The following is a 15,924-nucleotide window of genomic DNA, read 5'->3' as shown; positions in this document are numbered from 1 at the left end:
AATCGTGAGCCAATTAAGAGAAATCACCGAGGAACAAAAGCGCACGAATGACTCGATTTCCGCACTGACCGCTCGTGTCGTTATCATTGAAAGTGACCTCGCACTATGTAAATCCACTGTTAATACTACAAAAGAAATTGAGGCGAAAGTTGTGTCCGCTCTAACCGAAATCGCTCAACTTAAGCGGCAAACTGATGACGCTGAGAGCCGTTCGCGGCGATCTAACTTACTGTTCTTCGGCCTGAAGGACGCTGCGAGGGAAACATGGGCGGAGTCCGAAAGGCTGATTCTTGAAGTCTGTTACGAGAAACTTGGTATAAGGGTTGACCCAGAAACAATTGAGCGGGCCCATCGGATTGGGAGATTTAATCCTTCTAAAAACAGGCCCATTGTTGTGAAGTTTTCTTTTTTTAAGCAGAAGGAGGCTGTTATAAGGTCGTGTTACAAACTAAAAGATACAGGTGTTTCGGTCAGTGAAGACTATGCTAAAAATGTACAATTCGCGAGGAAGAAGCTCTTGGAATTTGCCCGTACTCAAGGTAGTCCTTTTAAACTCCGGTTCGACAAACTGGTTATTGGTGATAAGCAATTTCATTTTAATTATGCCACAAGCCATGTTTACGAAGCTGCCACATAACTAACTAGACGTAGTGGGAACAGACCTGCTGCCTCGGAATTAGGGGAAGTTTTATCTGCTGAAGCACGTTGCTGCACTTCCTTTCCAAATAACTTTTCTGTTCTTTTCACTAACATAAGAAGCGTCATTCACAACCGAGACGATTTGTCATCAATTATTGATGCGTCATCTAGTGATATTGTTGTTTTAACAGAAACTTGGCTTTCGAGCGGTGTTCGTGACAGCGAGATTTTTCATTGTTCCAAGGGGTATAGGTTTTTTAGGCATAATAGAAGTGATAGGCGGGGTGGCGGGGTTTTAATCGCAGTAAACGATAGTATGGAATGTTTTCATGTCGATATTGTCACCCCACTTGAACTTGTTTGTGTGCGTTTGCGATGCCTGCACAGATATATTATCATGTGTGTCTGCTACCGCCCCCCTAATGCTCCTGCAAATTTTACTTCTGATCTGTATGACGCGCTGAACGTTATCTCTTCTAGATTTCCTCGTGCCCCTTTGTTATTACTAGGCGATTTTAACCTTCCGCTAATTGATTGGTCCGGAGCGTTCCCGATTGCATCTGGGGGCTCTCCTGACTACACCGAGTTCTTGAACTTTTGTGCCGATTTTTCCTTTTCACAATCTGTCACTGAACCCACCCGAGTTACCAGTACAACGGCCAATATATTAGACCTTATTCTATCTACTGACCCAGACCTTGTCTCATCCATAACTTACTTACCGGGAATTAGCGATCACTCGATTTTGCACTTTTATTTGCAACTTCCAGCTTATTTTGAAAAGAAAACCACGAAACATTTTCTCGATTATGATAAAGCTAACTTCGATACCATTAATAGCGAACTAGCTGCTTTTCTCGATGAGTTCCTTTTTAATTTCTCACACCGCACAGTTGATGCCAATTGGAATATGTTTAAAACCAAAGTAAGCTCTTTAATTACCTCTTTTATCCCATGTAGGCCTATCATTTCTAACCACTTATCGCCCTGGTTCAACAGATCTGTTAAGCGTCTTTCTAATAAAAAGAAACGTCTTTTCCGGACTGCCAAGCTTACTGGACTTTCTGAACGATGGGAAGCTTATAGCGCAGCAGCTTGTTCCTATAAGACCGCTATCGCGGAGGCCAAGCGAACATTTTTTTCTGTAACCCTCCCCTCTATGCTAACTAACAGTCCTAAACAATTTTGGAATATGTATAGCGGGTCTAAAAATACAGTGCTTTCGCTGACATGTGATGATGGCGTGATAGTTCCTAGTCAAAGTTGTGCTTCCGTTTTTAATGAATATTTTGTCAAAGAATTCGCTAGTGATGTTGCTCCTGTTTACCCTGGTACTTTCCCGAGATATGGTTTTTTTCAAATGGATCCACTTGCTTTTGACTATGACGGAATTATAAAACTTATTGATGATTTAAAACCATCTTCCTCCTGTGGCGTTGACAATATCACACCGAAATTTCTTAAGAGAACAAAAAATTACATTTCCATTTTTCTTTGCAAAATATTTCAACAATCTGTTAACCTTGGCGTTTTACCAGACGACTGGAAAATTGGGAAGGTGATTCCGCTTCACAAATCAGGCAGTAAACATAACCCTTCCAATTATCGACCCATTTCCCTTATCAGTACTCCCTGCAAAATTTTAGAGCACGTAATTTACTCACATCTTGCTAACTTTCTTGATTCAAATTCTTTTTTTACTGCATCACAACACGGTTTTCGCAAATCACTGTCCTGCGAAACCCAGCTTATCACTTTCACTAATGACCTACTTTCCATCCTCGACCGTGGTTCCCAGGTTGATTGCGTCTTTCTAGATTTCTGTAAGGCATTCGATAAAGTCTCTCACAAACTTTTACTTTTCAAGCTCAGTCACTTGCATATTGATCCTAATATTTTGTCTTGGATTGAATGTTTTCTTACTAATCGTTCTCAGTTTGTGTATACTAATGATGCTAACTCTTCTCTAAGTCCAGTCACTTCCGGTGTCCCCCAAGGGTCCGTTCTGGGGCCCTTATTGTTTCTTATTTACATTAACGACTTACCTACGTGTGTATCCTCTTCTATTAGCTTATTTGCCGACGACTGTGTGATATATCGTGAAGTTACTAATGAATCCGATTCACTCCTCCTCCAAAAGGATTTGTGTGCTGTATCCCAATGGTGTGAATTGTGGCAGATGTCCCTTAACATTAACAAGTGCAAGTCTATGAGAGTTTCTCGTCGTCACACGGTTCTTCCACCTCTCTCAATTTGTAACACTCAACTTCAGTCTGTGACCTGTTACAAATACCTGGGTGTCTATATTACCTATAACATGTCATGGAAAACCCACATTGACCACATTATTGCTAACGCTAACTCTATGCTCGGTTTTCTAAAAAGAAATTTTACACTGGCCCCCGTTTCTTTGAAATTACTGCTTTATAACTCCCTGGTCCGGTCAAAATTAGAATACGCTGCTGCAATCTGGGATCCCGGTCACTCGACACTTATAACTAACCTGGAAGCCATGCAAAATCGCGGAGTTCGTTTCATACTTTCTAACTATCATCGTACAGCAAGCGTTTCCTCCATGAAACTCAGTCTATCCCTACCCTCTCTCTCTTTACGTCGCAAAATATCGCGCTTGTGCCTCTTTTACAAGATCTATCATTCTAACACGTCATTGAAAGATAAACTATTCCTTGAGCCCCCATTCATTTCTCCGCGTTTTGATCATCCATTCAAAGTTGGTGTCCCTCATTGTAACACATCAGCCTTTTTGAACGCGTTTATTCCAAAAACATCTCTTGAGTGGAACCACCTTCCCGCTTCGTTTGTTAATATACCTTCAATTGATTTATTTAAAAAAACCTTATCTGCTCACCTTTTGTCGTGATTGTCCTTTTGTTTATTTTTTGACCAGAGTGCTGTGTTTCGAGCTGTTGATGTTTATTCTCGGCTGTGTTTGCTCTCTTTTTGTACCCTTTTTTTTCATTTTTTGGTTGCCCCACCCCCTCTGTAATGCCTTTTGGCCCTGAGGGTATTGTAATAAATAAATAAATAAATAAACAGCAAAATAAAGGGTAGCTTTTTTTTTTCGATTTTACCTACTATTGTTTTTTAATGCCGAAATTCCGTACTGTAAATATACGTACTTTCCGTCACGATTTCGTACTGTTCAGTCCTTGCCCCAGAGCTCAATCGCTCTCGGGGACAAAACAATTCCGACAGTCACGTTGGCCACTGTACGAGACCAGCGTTCCAACATGACTATCCGCACGTTGATCGATTGCACGTAATCCCTCAAGTGGTATTAAACTTTTTAATGTAAAGCGGAATGTCAACCTGCGACACCAAGCCCCCTCCGATCACGGGCCGACCAACGGCATCAATGCCCGACAGTTTACGATCTCATCTTGTTGTTACATCACTGATACGCGAACACACGGTCACATCGGCGATAATTCCAGTCTTTTGTTCACAACCCACAACACTGCCATCCCGATGTTGCAGCTATGTTGCTGACACGCACAAATACAGAACCACGTTGAACGCCGGTTGCACTCGGCATCGGAAAACAGAACCGAACTCAGGACGGAAGGCACCCAGGCTGCCGGCAGCAAAACCTGCCTGTCTTGGACGCAGTTCCTGCGGTTTCCATAACGTCGAAAACGTCGACGCAGTTCCGCGTGGTTTTGCTACTGTAGTGGCGTGCCGCAGCGTGCCGTGTGAGCGCGTGAGCCCCGCAATCCGGAGACGGCTATCTTACCCAGTGTACGTGGCGCTGCTGGCGCTGGTCCGGAACTTCGCTGTTTCTAGCGGCTTCGTTTGCTCGTTTGATAAAATTAGTGATAAAAACGTCAATGCAACCGAAATGTTCTGCACGTTTAGACTAGAAGACGGAATTACAGGCGGCCTTCGCTGTCGCTGAAGCTCAATCAACTCAACAGATATTTATTAAACAACGTGCGCGACCTGCTCGAAAAACGAAACCTAAAGAAGATGAGTCGGAAGGGCGAAAGCTTTCTCCCGTCTGCCTGGAGAAGGAGAAAAACGTTTCGTTCTTCCCTGTTTCTCGTTTCCGCTTGGGGACGCGTCAGTAGAAGGGAGGAAGACGCGCCGTTGCTACTTTTTTCCTCCATTTTTTCTTAGAGTGTAGGTCCGGCTAAGCGCATTGCGAGATCGGCAACGGCTAATGCGTCATCCGTCAAACCACGTGACCACTCACCTTTTACAACGCTTTCAGCTTAGGGAGAGAGAGAAAAGCATCGAAGGAGAGGCCGAAACGGGGTTTCACGAACAGAAGGCTTATCTTATGAGGCCACAACGAGGGGATGTGTCACTTGTAACGAAGGTTGACAGTGCAGTGAATGCTATGAGTGGCCTTGGGTGCTAGACAGGTGCGATGTCTTGCTTTGTCACCAGATTCTAGACTGTAGTCACGTGACCCTAACTGGAGACACGATTGGCCTAAAACACGCATAGCGTCTGCCCTGCTGTCAATACCGAGTGAACATACAGCTCTATGAAGTCCAGCTTTTGAACTTCCATAGGAGCTGTCTAGCTCGAAAGTGACCCTAAACGATGCGAGTTTGAAGATATCATGTTTTACGCTGTATAACCCGCATTATATTTTTAAATGAAAAAATAAACGCGACTATTTTTTTGTGCATGATGTCGACAAATAAACAGATAAATGAATATGTATATTTATATTTTTACCAATGAATTTAAAATGATGTGTACACTGTTAGGTTCGCGTTCTTAAAGTTCAAAATTTTTTACGAACGAGTTACACATAAAAGACACCACGGAAAGCACATCTTTCGACTTCAACACACGATGAATCGCCGACGCTCGCAAGCGAACGCATGCGATGCTGCGCGAACGGTTTTTTGAAAGAGCTGCGTGTTGTACTCCGGGCGCAACGGCTTCCGTTCGAAGGAAAAAGGATTCGGGACGACGAAGTAGCGTCTTGCATCTTGAGTAAGCTAACGGTTCGTGCTTACCCGCTCAATTTAGCGGGGAAACATGAAAAAAATTAGTTTCTCTGCCAGATTTCGCGGGAAAATTGACGTCACGTGACATACGTACCAATTCAATTTCTCGCTAAATTTAGCGGGGCGGTTACACCGCTGGCGACGGCGACACCGCTTAACTCGGAAACGGGTGCCTAAGAGCTGCGACTAAAAGTCATTATTTCATTAACTCGCGTTCCGATCGCACTTCGTCATATTGTCACACATCAAACATACAACCGAATTTCATTTGTCTTTCAATCTTCAAAATCCGCAATTGATTAAGTGGTCCAAATACCTGGAATAACTTCACTTTAAGGATGTTGACAATAGTTAACCAATTACATGAGACCCATGCAATATAGATCAATCAACTAGTGTCTTAGCGAGTACATATAACTTGTTGCTTGCACGACCGAAACGGGCCCATATATCATTATCCGGGGCTATATTTGCACGCGCATATGGTGATATATGGCCGTATTTACGCACTTATACGGCCACATCTGGCAGTATTTGCCCACCTATACGGCGAAATACGGCCGTATTAGCTCCCATATATGGCGGAATACAGCAATATTTGACTGCTTATATTATAATATCTGGCCGTATATAAAATATATCAGGGCCATATCTGACATTTTCGTAGGAAGGTTTAGAAATGTTTTCGGGGGAAAGGAAGGCTGGGGAGGGGGAAGCAGACCCAGGCAGCACACAATATTGGGGCAATATTCACCTCGGGTCGAGAAAGTCGTGCGAGTATTGCCGATGTTTCTGTTGTATCGGGAAAATTCTGTCGATGTCGACAGAATATCTGTTATGTTGCGGCGACGCAACCATGATATATATGGCATACGTACCGTGTTTTTCCCTGAATATCGTTTCTGAATCAGCAATAACTGCGCTGTATTAGGCATTTTCGGCCGATTCGAAAACTATATTGAAAGCCGGTATTATTTTGACACCGCCAATGTCCACAGAATATCTGTTATATTGCACCGACGCAATCCGGATACATAGTTTCCGCAAGCCGGGTAACCACGATTGACACGAATATTGTTTATTTTTCTTCCTGCCACAAATATAACTTGAAAAGGGAGAGGAGAGGGGCGGGACGACACGAGTGATAGAGGAGGCATAAAAAGAGGGAGAGTGATCCCAACCTTTTTAGGTCAAGCTCACGTGACCAGACTCACTGGCGCCTTGGAAATCAAACTTGGAAAGGGAGAGGGAGAGAGACAGTCGTGATGTACCCGTCTGTGGTTAATCCTTCGAAATAGGGCGCTCGGGCCCAACGCAAGATCCGGCTAGGTGCGCGCGCGCGGGTGTGTGGGTGTAGGGGGCCTTCATGTTCCGCTTCGGTAAGGGTGGTGCGAACTGCCGGTTCCCCTCTCCCATATCCTCTCCCGGCGCCATTTTGTAACCGCTACATTTCCACTGAAACGTGCGAGCAACATTGACGTTGTACGACTTGAGGCACAGACAACACTGGGTAGCCTCTTTCGCGAACGGGCTCTAAACTTCGCTCGCTAGATGGCGCAACCTACTACTCAATACGAAGAATAGACCTACTACTATTTGTCCACCCATCCTGGACCAGTGAGTGTGAAAAGGGATGTCGTGGCCAACGTTACTGGAGCAAGCTCAGTTTCACAGCTCCGCCTGCGATGTGGGCTCAGTGGCGGTCACGAGAACTAGCAGCGCTGCAGTCGAGTCTTGCTTCCGGATTGTCTAGCCCGCCAAGTTTGAATAGCAATACTTCAGCTTGGGTGTGTTGTTGATTCATACTAATACTTCACAGCGCAAGGAAACAGACGCACACAAAAATAAATTTCAAACACTAAAAGAAAGAACATTCACAGTGCTCTGACTCTGATCTGTGTGGTGTAGTACACTTCAGCTTCATAATCTTTTATTTGCTATTATACACGTGGAAGTAAAAATTGAAAAAAGAAGGAAGAAGGAAAAAAGAAGGAAGGAAGGAACAAGGAAGGAAGCTCTCAACGCGGTGGTAGCAGACAACGCGCGAGACACGGAAGCAAGATCCGATTGCAGCGCCGCTAGTTCTCGTGACCACCACATGGGCCACTCGCCTCTGCAGGCGAGAATAGGAAGCTCTTACTTGCCCCCCACAGAAGATGTGGCCAACATGTACCGGGATTCCTCTCTTCCTTCTCACCACTAATAATAGAATAGGAAGCTGCGAAACTGAGGCCAGATTCACGAAGAGCTTCTTAGTTTACGACAACTAAGCTAAGAAGTTCGTAAGTTAAGAACATCATAAGAGGAGAAATCGGTATTCACGAACGCGTTCTTAAGTGAGAGGAGGAAAGCGACGTTCTTGTACGGAAAAACTAGAACTTACCGGTGCTGTTGCTATGGCGACGGCGTCTTCGGCAGCACGAACAACCAATCAGAGAGCTCAGCATGGTTCGAGCCGTTCGGAGCACGTGGATTTTTAATAACAAACACAGGCGGCCTTTCTGCCACCGCTTGTCTCGGGTTCGTGTCCGTGTAGTGATATGTCGACGCTAACACGATTTAAACACGGCCGAATGCCGAGGCCGGGATGCGTAACCGTCTCCGTTGACTGCTACGAACTTGATTGCTAAGAAGTCAACGCAACTGTCATCGTTGGTAAAATACGGCCCGTGTCAGTCGCTTGCAAAGCGACGTAGATGGAAGCAAATTGCCGCGGCGTTTTTCGCGGCCTCGGAAATGCAGGAGCGAGCCGACGTTAAAAAAGATACGTTTAACTACGAGAGCGTCAGCAAGAGCCACGTAATACCTGTTCACACTCGAAGCGGACGCGCGCGTTTGATCGAAGCGCTGGATTCGCGCTGTTGGACCGCGAATTGATAAGCGCTTCGGGACCAATCCTTTCTGATTGCAACTCGATGCTGACGTGACACCCGGCAAAGAAAGGTTGGACCGGCATTGCGACCCACGAACTGTTATAGCGATCGACAGTGAGGTGCAGTCGTGTCATAATAAAGATGGCATAATAATAACAAAGTGTACATACCGTGTTGCGAAGGTAATTCATACGGCGTTTATTTGAGCTCTATATCACACAAAACCAAGATAGAATCGATGAAAGTCCCTTTTCGATGACAGCGTTCGTCACCGCTGCCTCGGAAAACAAGGCGATGACACGGGGAAGAGATTACCTCTTAGTCTAAAATTGAAGTCAGCGATCAAACTATAATACTTGAAGGGTTCACAAGGGTCCCGTGGGCATATTCCATTCAGCACGCCAGCCGGTCGTGGGCAGACGGTCTCGGCCAAGGACCGTCGGAGAACCGCTGCGCCGAGTCTGAGTGCCTGCTAGGCCTATCTGCCGAGCTCGCTTGTGGTCGGCGGATCAGTGGCCGTTCGAGCTTTTCCCGGGTGTTTGTGGATCCAGCGTCCTTGTTCGTCGTGGTCGGTTTCAAGCACTTTTTACTTTTTCCTTGCTGTTTGAAGTCGGGACGCGTGAGAAGCGCACGTAAAAAAATAAATGTCCGATGGTCGTCGCGACCAACAACTGAGCCAAGTAACGTTGAACTGAGCGAAGTTGTCGGCCACGCTGATTTGATCGTAAGAAGTGCGTAGGACAGCTTCAGAGCTGTCGTAGGATTTCGTCGTAACCTGCGCAAAACTTACGAAAATTTTGTTTCGTAAATACAAATTTGTACTTAAGTTTTGTCGTACGCACATTTTTGGCATAAGATCGTTTCGTGAATCTGGCCTTTAAGCTTGCCCCAATAACGTTGGTCGTGGCCGTGGCTACCGTGGCTGATGTGCGTCGCGTTGTTTACATCGTTTACTCGATCGCTTCGCGCTTCAATGCGGCAAGGCTGGCAAGGCAAGCGTGCGTTGCTTCCAACGTAACACAAGCACGCATTGGTGACTAGTCTGAAGCTCTGCCTCTTGCGCAGTAGTCAGCTACGAGCTCGCTTCGCCAACGCCTTTGGCTTCGCTCGCCCGGTGTCGTTCGACGTGCGTTCCTCAATGTGGGTGCTTCGTCTTTTCTCGTGCGTGCAACAACGTGTGCCTTCACGTGTATTAATTACGTGCACAGTTAGCGACCAGCAACGTCCGTCGGCGACTCGTAACAGTTCGACGGGGATCGGCTCGTCCGATGTCGTTCGAGGTGTGTTCCTCAATGTGGGTGCTTCGTCCTCTCTCGTGCGTGGCCCAACGTGTGCCTCAGCGTGCGTCAATAGACCTCTCGCAAAATCACCCAAGCATCAAGGAGCATAAAGGAACGTAGTTACTCGCGCTGCGCGTTCCGGCATTGGCGGCAGCAACTTTTTAACGCAAAAATCTGAAGTGGCACCTCGCACCTGCGTCCGAGAATGTGATGTATGATGTGATGTATTTCGAATCATTACTACAGGTAAGTCGAGCACGCGCAGCGTGTATAACTACGTTCGCTCCACGCTATTTGAGCTCCAGTTCTTCGTGTAGTTCCGTTCGTGCACAGACCTGCGTGTCAGTGCTTATCTGTGCCACTGTGGCGCCTTTTTTTCTTGTTTCAAACCGTGCTCAGTGCTTAGTTTGTATTCGGCATGTCTTTCAAGATCTGCCTGGGTGCTTATTCAATGCGTGTCTCAATATGTGTTCTGGCGGAGTGCTGTGCTCTATATTGAATGATTAGCACAGAGTTTCGAAAGGTCAGCGGCTCAAATTCTCGTCCGTGGAAAGGTGCACTCACTTGCGAACGACAAACCAGAAAAAGTGGGAGAAGCTGCACATGGAAACATATACTGAATTGCTTTTGGGACCATGACTGCCGAGTTCAGCAGATTTGCGGATGCCTATTCACGATGCATATGAACAATTTAAGGACTCTGTCTGTCTTACATGAAAAAAACGAAGCACACTTTTGACTTCTGGGAAAGCTCGAAAACCAATGACTACAGAGGCATTTCCTGTGCGTTTATCCCTACTTGTCAAACCCCGCAGGGGGCACTTGTGAAAGCAGGTGTTTGGAGAGTGGCGTCTCCACGGACCCCGACCCCCACAGGGGGCGCCTGCACCTTATGTGCTAGGTGCTTGGTGAGTAGCGTCACCACGGACCCCAACCACATTGGCGACACCACAGACCTTGAGTAAAAAGTGGCTAAGACCCACCCACGTCTGGCTGTGCGTGGCGAGCCCGTGTCCGGGGAAAAGGGCATCCTGGTAGTTGAGCCGAGCCCGGGGTAGGTTTGGACCCTTCGGGGCCCCCCGGGTGAGGCAAAACACCACTTTGGCCCTTTTCCCCGTAGACGGGTGTCCTGGCTTGGCCCGACCAGAATGATGCAGTCAGTCGCCATTTCTTCTACTATCCCCTCTCTTCTTTCTCTTTCCTCTTCTCTCGCCTCTTTTCCATTTCAACTCCTTTGGCGGCAAGGGCTAACCTTGGGTGGCGACAGACCCCGTCTAGCCCCACACTGGGTTATAGTGCCTAGGCAGCCCTGTCAGCCAAGCCATTCTTGCTATGGCGCATTACCTATCCCCGTGTTGGGCTCCGTGATGGGTGGCGCACCCGGGACACCGAAGATTCTCCCATTATTATGCGTTAGAAACGAAAGTTTCTTGATCGGCCTCTGGAAAGAGGCCACACCGAAGCTCTACTCCCTGAAAAAACACTATCTACACCTGAAAAATTTCCAAAATTCCTCGTCATGCATCCAGAGACCGAGAAACCTCTTGCCTAAGTGTCCCCATTCCTCGTCGCGAAGGTGATAGAGGGATTGGTTGGTAAAGACTTTCATGCCAAGAAAATGTCATCTGGCGACATCCTCATCCAGATTAACACTAAGCGACAAAGTGACGCCCTCTTAGCGCTATACTCCATCTCGGACTAGGGTCATTGTCTCAGCACACCGCACCCTTAACACTGTTCAAGGTGTCATCTCTGAGGATGACCTCCCTGATACGCCAAAAAAAGAAGTCGTTGAGGGACTGGCCACGCAGGGAGTGATGGCTGTACGGCGGATCACCCTGCGTCGGGGCGGCGCAGAATTGGAAACTAAGTATATTGTTTTAACATTTGATTCGAGCTCTCTTCCCGAAGTTGTTCGAGCCGGCTACCTCCAGTGCCGCGTCCGCCCCTATGTTCCAACTCCGCTGCGCTGCTTAGGTGCCAGCGGTTCGGGCATGGGTCGCGGAGCTGCCGGGGGACCAATAAGTGTGCCAAGTGCTCTAGTAGAGAGCACGTTGCAGAAGCATGTGAGAGCAAACCTCTGTGTTCAAACTGTGAAGGCCACCACCCTGCCTATTCCAGATCCTTCCCTGTCTGGAAACAAGAAAAAGAAATTCTCGAAGTAACAATAAAAGAAAATATAAGCTACATTGATGCAAAGAAGCGCTTTACGTTTGTCTCTAAAGGCTCTTATGCCCAGGCCGTGCACAGGGGCCCGGCACGGTCAATGGTGTCGACGGGAACGCAGACGTCTTCGGACGACCCGCGTCTCCCGTTAGGTCCCCCCTCCTCGGGAGCAGTGCCAGTTGCACTGCCTTCAAACCGCAAGGTGGATGCTCCCTCATCAGCGTCCACCTCGGGAACGGTGCCCATGGCACCGCCTCCAAACCGCAAGGTGGATGCTGCTGCGTCAGCATCCACCTCAGGGCAGGGTATGACCTCCCCTGCCCCACCTGCTGCTTCGGTCCCTCGGGGCCGGGGACTCCAATCCCGGATTCTGCTCCTCAGAGGAAGCCTGGGGAGCCCCCCAAGCAGTCGACCTCTGCAAGTCAACCTGAGGCCATTGCCTCCACAACAGAGGAGCCAATGGATGAGAGTGGACCCAGATCTGACGAGGACGCCCTCCTCTCGGGATCTGAGTCCTCCTCTTGCGCTCCCAGTTGTCCCACTGGGAAACAGAAGGAAGTTACGAAAAATAAAAATGCCCCGCGTATTGAGATCGATTTTAAGACCTGAAGATCCCTTTTGATCAGCAGGTTCTCGTTTTTTCTGTTTCGGTTTTTTTTAGCTTTTTAATATTTGCTCTACTGTTTTTTTTTTTAAATAATGAGTTTTATGCAGTGGAACTGCAGAGGTCTTTTTAGTAATTTAGACGACGTGAGGTTCTTTTTACATAAACAGGAACCTTCCGTATTCTGCTTGCAGGAAATATATCTGAAGCCATCTAATATAAATTTGTTTTAATCTTATCAGATATACAGGAGGGATCGCGTGACGACCTGTGGCGCTTCTGGGGGAGTTGCAATTATTGTAGACAGTAGTTTACATGCCTGCGAAGTCTCCCTTAACACTTCTCTGGAGGCCGTCGCAGTAAGGTTGCTACGAGATCGCCTCATTACCATCTGCTCCATTTACATCCCTCCTTCATCATCCTTGGAACTTTCTTAGCTTGAAGCCTTAGCTGACCAAGTGCCTGAACCTTTTATTTTAATGGGCGATTTTAATGCACTTAACCCGCTGTGGGGTAGTGATCGGACTGACACCTGGGGTTCTGTTATGGCACGGTTTTTGTCTCTTAATGAAGTGTGTGTTTTAAATACTGGAGCACCAACATATTTCAGTTCTCATAACTGCTTTTTCTCTTGTCTTGACCTCACTATTTGTTCATCTGCGATTTTTACCGACTTTACTTGGAACGTAGTAGATAACCCTTATGAGAGCGACCACTTCCCAGTGTACCTTACACCGCTAGAAGTTCTATCTAGGCTTCCTTGTCCTCCTCGTTGGAAGGCCTCTTTAGCATATTGGGAGCTTCTTAAGTCAAGCATTTCTTCCTCCTTGGACCTTTCACAGGTGGCGTCTGTGGACGATGGAAATGCACTAATAACAACAGCAATCCTTGAGGCAGCCCGTTTGTCCATCCCACAGACACCCGGCAACCTGCCGAGACGCCCAAAGCCATGGTGGGATGATGAGTTCAGAGAATCCCGAAAGCGACAAAACTGTTCTTGGGGAAGGTTTAGAAGGTATCCGACCTCCAGAAACCTTCTGGCATTTAAACAGTTGCGAGCAAAAGCCCGCTATATCAGAAAACAGGCCAAAAAGAGATCCTTTTGCTCGTATCCATCCTCCATCAATAGTTTCACACCGGCCAAGATTGTCTGGGACAGAGTGAGAAGAATGAAGGGCGACTATCGTTCTTTCTCAATCCCCTTGCTTTTAGCTAAGAATGGAGAAGCTTATTCATCGTTATATGGACAAGCCAATGCACTGGGTAAGCACTTTACACAAGGCTCCAGTTCCGAAAATTACACTATAGAGTTTGTACGGTTTAAGTCCAAATGTGAGAGAACTCCAATTCGTATGTCAGATGATTGTACTGAAGACTATAACCGTCCCTTTTCTCTTGTCGAGCTTCGTCGAGCCCTTGCTGCTGCAAAACCTACATCCCCTGGACCTGATTCAATTCACCCCACTATGCTTTCCCACCTACCTGATACATTTCTTGTCACACCCCTACCACCCTTCTCGCATTCAAGCGCCTGCGAGCAGAAGCCCGCCGCGTCAGGAGACAAGCGAAACGCCGTTCCTTTCACTCGTATGATTCTTCCATTGATAGTTTTGCTCCAGCCAAAATTGTGTGGGACAGGGTAAGGCGAATGGATGGTGATTACTCCCACTTTCCAATCCTCCTGCTGTCAGCCGACGATGGAGGGGCGTTTTCATCTTTGCAGGAACAGGCCGATGCACTAGGTAGACATTTTGCGCAGGTCGCCAGCTCGAAGAATTACACGGAAAAATTTTTACGCTTTAAAACCAAAGCTGAGAAGGTCCTAATCCGCCGATCTAATAGCTGTGCCGAAGAACTTGACCGGCCTTTTACTCTCGCTGAGCTGCGTCGAGTCATTGCCACAGCGATTGGCGCGCTAAGTGCAGGCGAACGAGAAGTTCCGGTGGTCAGACGAACGAGAACTGTTCTGCTCCCTAGATTGCGGGTGGCGAACATAACATTTGTGTGAGGCTCGCACACATCATTCCCAAATAGTGTAACCGGTCAATTAGGCAACCGACTCCAAGATTTGAGTTTTTTTTTTTTTTTTTTACACGAGAATATTTCTGAAGTGTCTAGCATCGTGGCCCTTTGACTGGCGCACTTTGCAGCACCAAATAAAGGGCTTCCGGAGATCTTTACACAAGGTCCCAGTGACTTGTTCAGGGCACCCACCAGGATGCCCGCCAAGGCCGCCGTGACGGCACCACCGTGCACCTGTCGGCCGCCAGATACCCTTTCTTGACCTTTCTCTGGTAATTGAAAAACTTGTGCTGGAAAAAAAGAAAACAAACGAAGATACATGTTTGTCGGCGGAAACACAAACATTCCAGTATAGAACCTCGAGGTCTGTTAGTCATTGTTAATCTTAGCTGGCGGTATTTTTTTAGAATAATGGGAATGAAATATTTGAATGTCATTTAATTTTAACGTGCACGACCATTTTTTTATTTATTTAAGGAATTTCGTTACAGGCTAAACATTTATTTATCTGATGGACAGCAGACAATGGCCATGGTATATGGTACGCTCTGTTCATGCTGGCTAATGTAGATATGGTAGCACTAAGAAACAAAGGAGGTCCAAGTTAGGAATTCACATCAACTGAAATGTGATCTGGTTTTCATTTTTCGGTTTACGCAGCCAATTCACGAAATTTATTACCGACAGTCTCTTTTCCTTTCATTCAATAAAAAAATACTTACTCAAATGCAGCCTCGGCAAGATGCAGGCGGAGCTCGAAGGAGGCCGCTTACTGACGCAAAAGTAATCTCCGATAGCGTTATCGCTTTTTTATTGTCTTCAATTTATGCCATATACAAATAGCGAAAAAAGGCGCTAGCTCACATCCAGAGTTAGGGAGATCACGTTGCGGTCCCCGTTGCGTTTTAGATCACGAGGGAGTGCCCTGTTGATGTAGCGCAACTCGGGGTTCACTGCCTTGTTCCAACGTTGAGGCGTTATTATAACAAAACCCATACTGCGCTTGCTGCCTGAGACGCAGGAGCAGTTTCTGAAAAGCAAATTCCAGATGGTGAATGTATCTCGCAAAAACAAGCGCGCTATGTTAGGCATACAAAAACGTATGCACCCAGACACTAATAGCATTTCTCGGAAATAATATTAATAGCAAAATGACAGTTCTTACTGCCGGCCTACGGATCCCCACTTGGTAGGTTGTACAAACGTTTGCTGAAAGGGAACTCACCACAGCGTCTTGGACAACTGCTGACCCCATGCCGCCGTTCTGGAGACCGTTTCCACCTATGTAAACTACCACAAAGTCGAACGTTTTCAGCGGCAGGATGTCTATCCTTTCCCGCAGGGTGCGGACCGTT

The sequence above is a fragment of the Ixodes scapularis genome, unplaced genomic scaffold (genome assembly GCF_016920785.2).
Source record: "Ixodes scapularis isolate PalLabHiFi unplaced genomic scaffold, ASM1692078v2 PGA_scaffold4__175_contigs__length_147842914, whole genome shotgun sequence".
Lineage (NCBI taxonomy): Eukaryota > Metazoa > Arthropoda > Arachnida > Ixodida > Ixodidae > Ixodes > Ixodes scapularis.
The sequence above is the reverse complement of the archived record's forward strand: the minus strand, read 5'-3'. Positions refer to the sequence as shown.